Genomic DNA, 10,737 nt, shown 5'->3' with positions numbered 1-10,737 from the left:
ATTAAAAATAAAAAACTAAATTTTTGTTGAAGCCTTTTTTGGGCACTATTGGGAGATTCTTCTGTTTTTCTGACACTTTTCCCTTATTAAATCTCAGTGCCTAACAACATATAGAGAGTTGTCATATTTCATCTCAAAGCTGACTTGTCATATGAAAGTAAGAAGTAATATTGCTCCATCTTTCTTAGCTGAAAGAACAGACATCAGGACATGGCTCTTAACTGTTTTCCAGATGAAACAACAGACATATCTATGTATTCTGCTTCATCCTGTAGCATCCATTCTCATTATGACAGAAAGGACATGAACCCTGAGAGAAAATTTGATGGAAATAATAGTGGAAATGAACAAATGTATTCTGTGGCAAACCCATTCCCAGAACCACATATTTCCTCAGGGATAAGAGATTTACTCAGATCTCTTTGATTTCTCTAATAGGCTCAGCTTACTATTACACACCTGCCTTCACTGACTAATTTTGTTTTTACCTTGTATATATTTAGCTGGAGTTATCAAAGGAACTCTTGAATTACTAAGCTGGAAGGCTTTCCATGGATCTGAACTGATGGCTTCACCTCTTACTGAGAAATATGCACTATATATGACCTTACATGGAAGATGAGGGGTTTGTGCTTCTACATGATATCCAGAGTCAATTGAATTAAATTCAACAAATATTTCTTAAGTTCTAGACAGAATGCTAGAATTTGGGGATATTAAGACAATAAAAAATATCATCACCCCCTGATGTAGCTTATCTTTTATTAGGGTAAGTATGTGGATAGCCAAGTAAATTGAAAATAATTATATATATATGCATGTATAATTATGTAAAATGTACGAAAATACTTAGGTACAATAAAGAAGTGCAAAATATGTATATTCCAAGGCCCAGGAGACTTTAATAAGGGAAAAAATTCTGGGCTCATACCAAATCAAATTTATCCTGGTGGGGGTGCGGGAGGAGAGGAAATAGAACCTGCCCAAACCCAAAGAAAACTTATTTTTAAAAATCTTCTATACTAAAGAATATGTCCATAATAAAAGAGAAAATTATAAAAAGTACCTTTACTTCTATCCACATGGAAGAGATAAGCACTATGTTGGTATAATGTACAGATCAATTTCTAGTCTATAGGAAAGTGAGAAGAAGGCAATTGGCTGGACAAAATAATGTTAATTTTAATGGTTATTTGTCTCCTTTGATGTTTAGGTCTGGTTCTTTAGTAAGAGGCCTGAATATTGTATAGAGATATACTGGGTCTTGAAACTCTTCTAGTTCATGAATAGCAGTGCTTTCCTGAACCTTTGATTGGGAGGTTTTATCAAAAAAGAAAAGTCAGACAAATATTCCTTTGTGAATTAGGGGAATAAACTCTTGCAGAGATATTTTCCCAGAGCTATCTATAAGAACTACATAGCCTTCCTCATTCTTTTGTGAAATTTTCTTTTGAGATTTCTTTTATTTTTGAAGAAATTTAGATTAAGTGAATTGCCCAGATCACACAACTAATAAATATTGCATCTAAGGTCATATTTGAACTCAGATCTTTCTGACTTCAGGGCACATGCTCTATCCACTGCTCTATCCACTGCACCATCTAGATACCCCTTCTTTTGAGATTCTTTTCCATCACATTCTATCTCTTGGATTTCCATCAAGCTGGAGATTTTTCTTCTCTCCAATTCCAGTGGTAATGGTGGCAATGATGACTTATTTAAGAAATACATGGTGATGATAATCAATTTGTATTTCCCTAGACATGACTAAGGTATATTTTGAGGTCTTATTGTTTCTGCTTCTTTTTTACCTCCTTGTGAATGAATGAGTAACCAATGTTCCTGAAAAATGGATATCTCCAATCTGGGCAGATACTTGATAAGTTTTAAGTATTTGAGTGGTCTTGAACTGAATTCTAGTGGCCCAATGGAAAATGATGTCCATACTAGTATGCTCCTAGGAGGAAAGATTCTGTACCTGAAAGATCAAAGCAATGTCCTGGATAACTACAAATATGGATCTTTTAACTTGTGCAGATTGTTCAAGACAGCAATGAAGGTGTCATTCCCACAAAGTGTCTTTACCTTTAGGAAAGAAAACGCATCTAATGGGGAAGAGCATGCATCTAAAAGACTATTTGAAATGCTTTTTTTTTGTATTATTTTCATGTTTACCTTTGAATTATTTTGTATTACATATACATTTATGTGGTGGAAAAAAGATAATAGTTGCCCCATACCTGAAAGCCATATTGTTCACAAATATCTTTCTCAGATGAGACTTTTATTATCCACATTGTGGGAAAATCATAGGTATAAATTTAGCCTAAGCTTCTTGTAAGAGATTTCCACTAACATTTACTCAGTGATGAGAATAGAGTCAGACAAGAGAAGTGACATTCTTTTTCCCTGTATTGTGTTTTCCGTAAAATAAATTTGGGTCAATGTAAGCTTACACTTTCCCTTTTAAGAGGGTGTGTGTGTGTGTGCATGCGCTCGCACTTGAGCTCCCAGGAAGGAGCAATCATCAACCTGCTATGGGGGAGTTATACAATATAGATCTAAACATAACTTGGAAGAATCAGTCTAATAGGAATTGGAAAGCCAGGAAGAGGAATAAAAATTTGAGGCAACAAGGAGCAATTAAAAATGAACTGATTATGGAGTTAGAGAATTTGTATTCAAATCCCAAATATAACAACTACTATTTTAATTGGGTAGACCTTGGACAAGTTCCTCTTTTGGACTCAGAATCTCCTTTTGCAAAACAAAGTCAGTAAATTAGACAGCTTTTATGGTCTCTTCTAGTTCTAGTTTGAAGATCCTATAGTAGGATGGAATATAATAGTGAATAGAGGGTAAAATATAGATTCTTTAAAAACAATTGCTAGTATAAAACAAAATCTTTCCAAGACCAACTTATAAATATGCTACTGAGAGAAAATACTTTATCTTATTAAGACATATTTCCTTTATAAATGTTATCATGCAGGAAATAGAGGGGTTGGACCCATTAAAATATTATGTAGAGCTCATTTCCCTAATTATTAATGAATATTGCCATTCCATCATCACAGATTCATTTCTGACTCATAATTAAATGACTTACAAATACGGAATTTTGTATTTAAGAAAGGAAATAATGAAACCATTTCCTATATTTGATGCCATTTGGATTTATAAAAAGCACATAACCTCATTCTTCCTGATGCCAGTACTCTAGTTAACCATAGTAGAAAGAAAGTTGGTCATTCTTACATATAGAAATTAGACCTGTAAAATCCAAGGTTTTGTTCTTTTGAAAACAGTCTTGGGAATTAAATTCATTCCCTTTCCTATTGGAATGTGAAGAGAAGGAAAAGAAAATATAGTTACTAAGTGTCAGGTGTACACAGCTTTATAGATATTATCTCATTTAAGGGCAAGTAGGAGTAGAAAAAAATTTTCACAGAAAACAAATCCTTTTAATTTAGAAACCACAACAGAAATATCATGCTGCTCAATTCCAAATCTTAGGTATAATAACTATTAATAGAACACATAAAGGAAATTTTCTCCAAATATACAAGAGTTTTGTATTTTCTTTGTTCTATGAGGGATAAAATAGAAAGGTGAAACTGTCTCTTCCTAAACACAATACATATGCATATGTATGTATCTTTTTGTATATATTCACATACACATACATACATATACATATGCTTGAGGTTGTTGAGTTAATTACATTCATCCTGGCAAATCCCAGATAAGTCTGGAAGGTATCACCTATGGCCCAGAGAGTTTCCTTTCCCATAAAAAGACTCCAGCTCTGAATTCTTTTGTACTATAGTTAATCCTTGAGGGGTCCTACCTCCAAAGAGAGAAGATTTAGATTTTTTTCTCATATTCTGACTCATTATTTCCAATATAGAATTCTAGGGAAAATATCTCAGACAAATCTTAGCTTTCTCTCATGTCTAAGGTCTGAACAAAATGTGTTAACCAGATTTCTTATGGACATGGGATTCATGGAATAAAGTGGTAGATAATCAGTGTAGAACACATATTTATGTCTTCAGTTGCAAACGAAATGCTTAGGACTTCTACGTGTTCACACTGTTAAATACTTACAACATAAAATTATAACAAGCCTTTTTAATCATTCAATAGGATATAGAAATTTAATCTTATAAAGAAGTAGGAGAAAGAAGAAGAAAAGGTATGGACAGCATAGAAATGAAGATGGAAATACTAGGAAAAAAGGTAATAGAAGAGAGAAAGGTTTTGATAGAAGATAAGGTAGTGAGTGGAGTGGGTTAAAAAAAAAAAACACTACTAAGAGAAGGAGGAAGAGTGATAGGAAATAAGGTCATGAGTGTGGTGGGCAAAAAAAAAAAAAATAGCTGGGGACAGGGTGGAAAGAGAGAACAAAAAAGTATTTACAGTGGAGAAAATAGGATGGAAGGAAATACAAAGCCAGTAATCATAATGATGCTGTTTGAGTTGTCTAGACTAGTGGTGGTCTAGAGGTTAGTGGCTATAAGACAGTTGTTAAGGATCCCCTTTAAATTGGCTGCAGGTTTTTAGGAGTGAAAGAATTCACTCATTCCTGAAATATTAGTTGCAAAATGAATGTTTATTGTTAGATAGAACTCAGCTTACCAAGAGACTGACTTCTATAATGGCGGATCTATTGGAAAATGGAGTTTTACACTGAGAAGGCAGTTCTCAGTGGATAGAATGTCCTGGCAGCAAAGGGAGTTACCAAAGTCCATCTGCAAAAGACCTTCATTGAAGGAAGCCTTTATAATGAGTGTCTTGGTGGGTGCTGGAATAGCCAGAACAGGTCAGACCCAGTGGTGACTACTGGGAGGAATCCCAAGCTGGCTCATCTACAAGCTCAGTTTCAGCTTGATCTGGAATTTGAATAGAAATGAAGAGCTTTAATTAAATAGGGTTGGAATTCTTATGCTCTGGACTGAACCCACCTCACCTAGATAAAAGAAAGAAACTGTTTTGTTTCCCTTGGGTGGGGTCCCTCACTGAGGCAAAGTTGAAGGAGATTTTCTCCTTCAAGCAGTTTTAGAGTTTCAGGGTTCCTTTTTCATTAACTGTTAATGTGAACTGGATGAACTATCCCATAAAAAAGAAGCAAATCAGTGTATTAAAAAACAGAATCCTAAAAGAATAAAGTAAAATAAAACAAAAAAGCCCTTTTTTATATGCTCCCAGGAAATAAAGCATTCCTAAAAGACTTGCTTAACAGATTTCAGTTTCACCTGAGCAACAACTCAAGGGCTAAGTCTTCTATCCAGTCATGACATGACATATTCTGCTACAGATTATTTTTTTTTTCCTACAAAAAGAATGTAATTTCAGGAAGCATTCCACACTGGGCAGCCAATAAATCAATTCAAGGACTTTGTATGCCTCAAATTTAGGAAGCTGTCACCAAGACTAGAACATCTATCTCTCAGGATTATTAATTTAATGATCGTGCTTAGGTAAATAAAAACAAAACAAAAGAAGTAATTAAAGAATTGAGACAAGCATATGTTCTCATTACTATAGCAATAGGTGGGCAAAAAGAAAGCAGAAAATACTTCCTCCTCCTTTTAAAATTCCATTGGAAAGCTGATGTTGCCTATGTTCCAACAAAGAAATCAATTGCTTCAAAAGAGAACAGAAGTTTTCCTTCCCAATATTTTTTGGCTTAGCTTTCCCATTAGAGGGACTAATTACATACTGCTATTCACACATGTCTTTTAGCATATGTGACTCACTAGAAGAAGCCAGGGAACAAACTCACAAAGAATCCATGAAACAATTACTATTTGCCTTTACTCTGAATCAGTCAGAGCCCAAACACTGGCCAAGTATCTTTGTCCCAGGACCTATTGTTGGCTAATTCATGAGAACCCGAGTGATTTGGGTTTAAGGCGTGATCCTTATTAAAGTAATCTAGTTAATAAACCCCAAGATATTTTTAGAAGTTTCAAAAATCACAAAGGAAAAAAAAATAAATTCCTTTGGGCAGATCACCCACAGATAGTACCTGATGTGGACTAAATGTAGGTCTAATCTAAAACCTTGACAAACCTTACTTCTATTATAAGCAAAAAAACAAGGTCCAGTTCAGAACAGATGCTCAATGAACTACCTATAGCTATCCACAGCATGTGAATAAGAAATAGGTCTGTTTTCAAAGTAGGGCTTCCCATAAGAATTAATTCATTGACTCTAAGTTTTCAATAAATGTTTTTCTATTAATTTATGTCACAGAAGGAGGAAGTAGATTTCTAACAGGGTATGTGTTCTAACTGTAATCAAATAACTTCCTATGGTTGAACCTCTCTAAAAGGTTAGATTGGCATCCTGAATGTTTTTAAGCATTTCCAAAGTCTGGCTTCCTTTGGTAACAAGTCAGGTTGACTTTGTAGATTGTCCTAATAAATTAGTCATCAAAGGAAAGGAGGGTTTGCAAACATGTACCTTGTCAAGTCTCTGAAGCAGCACTGTGTTTTCCGGATTGGGATTGGGACCATAGGGTTAGGGTCCTATGAGGTGGTGAAATATTTGCACCTGGGTTTCTGGAAGGAACTCTTTCTTTATCTTCTTTCATGTCCTTTTCCACAATAATGAAATGAGATGTCTGTTGGGGGGAAGGAGGAATTATTACATTATTATGAGTGTTACAGAATTCATCTCTTAAATAATTCGTTCCATAAACAATGAGTTACAAAGTTTTCTAGGATGAAATTTGATTATATTATTCACTCATTCATCCTTTACTGGAATTAAACTTAACCTGCCCAAAACTGCAGCCATTATCTTTCTTTCTATCCTACTTCCAAGCCTCCCCTCCTCCCAACTTCCTTATTTCTGACACTATACCACCATCCTTTTACTTATTTAGTTTTTAAATCCCAGAGTCATTCTTACTCTTCATTTGCCTTCAATTCACAAATCCAATCAGTTGTACCTTACTTCATCTGTTTCATCTCTCAACGTTAACAACTTAGTGATCTTTGTCCTCATTACTTTTCATTTCAATCATTGTAACAGTTTCCTGTTATCCCCACTTTATCTTTCTTCTTCATAATTCATCTTTTACACAAGGGCCAAAGAGATCTTCCTAAATCACAAACCACACACTCTTCTGATCAAGAACATCTAGTGACTTTTCCAGCTTAGAATATGAATTTCTATTTGGCATTTTAAAGCCCTTCATAATCATATCCCAGCCTATCTTTCCAGATAGATTTCATATTATTCCTTCATATGTATGTACTCTTTATTCTAAGAAAATTAGCCCACTAAAAAGTTTTCCATACATAATATTTCCTTTCTCATATTTTAGCCTTAATAAATCCATCCCTCATTCCAAGACTGTGCTCTCCTTCATGTTTTTAATATTTTTTTAAAAAATCAGTTTAAAAACTTCCATTAAAATAAGATCACCAATATTCTTCTCAGTAGTTAGAACTTTTCATCTCTACTCACTATGATATTTTGTATTTAAGCAAAACCTAATCAATTATTCCATATCATCACAAATTTCCAGAAACAGGCTTATCAGATCTTCTTGTGGGCTCCCTTAGAGCATCTCCCAAAAGAAGACTCTTGTTGGTCTTTTCTCATTCTTGATATATTCTGTATTGTCTTGTCTTTACTTGCCCACCATTTCCCTCATTCCAATTAAGTGCAAATTATTTTTTCAGGTCCTAAACTGAGTAATTTTTGCTTTTATGTCCCAGGTAATTTAAGCAGTTCCTAGCACTTGGAAGGCTTGATAAACTCTGCTCCTCTCTCAAGAGACAAGACAGTGAGAAGGAGTGAAGGCAAAGACATAGCCATCTTAGGGGAGAGAAGTCAGGGAAGAAAGGTGCTATAGGAAAAAAGGTGTGGTTCCTCATCAAGTTTTGATATTAAGTTTACCTTGCTCCATGATGAGCTAGTTAAGCTACTAGAAAATGGTCAGAGGTCCTAGCATGCAATCATTCTGGTAGAAGGAGAGAAGACACTTACCCACCTAAGTTACATTTTGTGCTTTATCTCTCAAGTTTAGTTTATTTAAATCCTGAATTTATTTCATAGCCTATAAGTACTAGCTTTAAAGTTCCACCAGAATTTGACTCTCTAATAAATTAAAATTCAAATGGACACTCCTTTGCCCTAAAGGGGAGCTGTAATGAAAAACTTAAAAGAAATTCAAATTATACATATCATGGAATTTCAAGGTGAAAATCCCATTCTTTTTGGTGGGAGGTAGGGAGAACTTCTGGAGTTTGGAAGGTAGAAGGCAAATTAATGGTTCCTAATATTTCCAAAGTCTAATTTCTTTTGGTTACAAGTCAGATTGGTCTTATGAATTCATCAGCAAAGGAAAGGAGTTTCTCCAAATCCCTGTCAAATCTTATTAGCACTACTATGTTTTCTGGATGGGGATCATGAACAAAGTAAAATAAGTCCTATGAGGTGGCAAAATATTTGCACCTGGGTTTCTGGATGGCATTCTTTCTATATTCTGTTTCACATTTTTTTCCAGCATAATGGCATAGGAATGGGGGAGAGAATGATCATATTACTGTGAGTTTTAATCCATTTGTCCTTTAAGAATTCATTACATTAAGAATGTATTACTAAAACATGCATTACAAAGTTTTCTAGGGTGAAATGTGATTTTTTTTCCATTCATTCATTCTTTTATTGAAAGAAAACTTAACCTTCTCAAAACAGCACTCTTTAATCTTCCCTACCATCCCCTTTTCCCAGCCTCCCCTCTTCCTAACTTCCTTATTTCTGACATGGCATCACTATCCTTATACTTGCCCAATTGTGAAATCCCAGGCATCTTTACTTTTCATTTTCCTTCAGCCCACAATTCCAATTAGTTGGAATACCTCTACATTTTTGCATCCATCTATGTTCTTATGGCCAACACTTTACTGATCTTGGTCCTCATTACTTCTCATTTCAACCACTGTAATAATTTCCTAATTGTTGTCCCCACCTTAGGTTTTTCTTCTTCATAATCATCTTTTACACAAGAGTCAAAAAGCTGTTCCTAAATCGCAAAACCAGGCATGCTATTCCTTTAGTCAAGAAGCTTCAGTGACACTAAGTCTGTTTCCAAAGAGGGCATAATAATTATTCTATAAGAAATGTGAACATTCTGATCTGCTTTCAAAAAAGCCTGGAACATGGCTTTCTTCAAAAATGAGATGAGCTAAATCAGTTCCATTTGTTCAATAATGAAGAGAACCAGCTACACGAAGCAAAAGAACTGTGGGAAATGAGTATGAATCACAACATAGCATTTGCAATCTCTTTGTTTTTGTCCGCTTGCATTTTTGATTTCCTTCACAGGTTATTTTTACCTTATTTCTAAATCTGATTTTTCTTGTTCAGAAAAATAATTGGAGGGATATATATATACATATATTGTATTTAACATATACTTTAGCATATTTAACATGTATTGATCTACCTGCCATCTGGGGAAGGGGTGGGAGGAAGGAGGGGAAAGTTGGAACAGAAGGTTTTGCAAGGGTCAATGCTGAAAAATTACTCATGCATATGTCTTATAAACAAAGCTATAGTAATAATAATTTTTAAAAGCCTGGAAAGATTTTAACGAACTGATGCTAAGTGAAGTAAGCAAAACCAAAAGAATATTATACACAATAACAAGATTATGTGATGATCAATTATGATGGACTTGGCTCTTTTCAATAATTGGGATTCAAGGCAATCCCAATAGTAGTTTCATAATGGAAAGAGCCATCCACATCCAGAAAGAAAACTATGGAGATGGAATATGGATCAAAGCATACATGTTTTATCTTTATCGCTTACTTCCTTTTTTTTTCCCTTTCTCATTTTTTTTTCCATTTTGATCCGATTTTTGTTATTCAGCATTATAAATATACTTATTTTATTTTTTCTGAGGCAAATGGGGTTAAGTGACTTGCCCAGGGTCACACAGCTAGGAAGAGTTAAGTGTCTGAGGTCAGATTTGAACTTAGATCCTCCTGACTTCAGGGCTGGTACTGTATCCATTGCACCACCTAGCAACCCCTATGAAAATACATTTAGAAGAATTGCACATATTTAAGCTATTTTGGATTGTTTGTCATCTTGAGGAGGGAGGTGAGAAGGAGGCAGGGAGAAAAACACAAAGTATTACAAAAGTGAATGTTGAAAACAATCTTTGCATGGTTTGGGAAAAATAAAATACTATTTTTAAAAAAATGTTCTAGTGATTTCTTCTAGCTTAGGATACAAATTCCTGTCTGGCATTTAAAGTGCTTCGCAATTATACCCCAGTCTATATTTCCAGACAGATTTTATATCCGTCCTTGACATACATATACCTTATCTTCCAATAAAATTAACCTACATATAAGTCTCCAAGATAACATTTCCTCTCCCACCCCTTTGCATTAATAAAATCTGTCCCTTTTGCAGATGCTAGGATAATATATAGTTAGAGAATCCTAGAAAATCATCCAAAAATCTACAACACAAAACCTGAAATCAAATGTTTACTTTTCAGTACACAGCTATGTGATCTAAAGTGAGGTCTAGCCCTCTTTGAACCTTACTTCCTCATCTATATAATTGAATAATACCCTAGTGAATTCATAAAGTTGCTAAGAGTAAGTGAAATACTACAAAAGTGATTTATTTCTCTAAAGTCCTAAATAAATAAAAGGAGTCATTTTCTTAATTAGATTTCATTTCATATTATTTTGA

The 10,737-nt window shown here is 34.4% G+C and overlaps 1 long non-coding RNA gene across 1 annotated transcript in view; it reads right to left on the bottom strand.

Annotated features, from left to right (window-relative positions):
• Positions 1-4,245: 4,245 nt before the first annotated feature.
• Positions 4,246-10,737, bottom strand: part of LOC141555553 (uncharacterized) — a 65,603-nt gene continuing 59,111 nt past the window's right edge. The window contains exons 3-4 of the long non-coding RNA XR_012486253.1: positions 6,472-6,631; positions 4,246-4,895 (exon numbers count right to left, since the gene is read on the bottom strand). This is a non-coding gene — a long non-coding RNA (uncharacterized LOC141555553). The remainder of the gene's footprint in view (positions 4,896-6,471; positions 6,632-10,737) is intronic.

The sequence above is a fragment of the Sminthopsis crassicaudata genome, chromosome 1, assembly GCF_048593235.1.
Source record: "Sminthopsis crassicaudata isolate SCR6 chromosome 1, ASM4859323v1, whole genome shotgun sequence".
Taxonomy (NCBI): Eukaryota; Metazoa; Chordata; class Mammalia; order Dasyuromorphia; family Dasyuridae; genus Sminthopsis; species Sminthopsis crassicaudata.
This window is presented reverse-complemented; position numbering and strand designations above follow the sequence as displayed.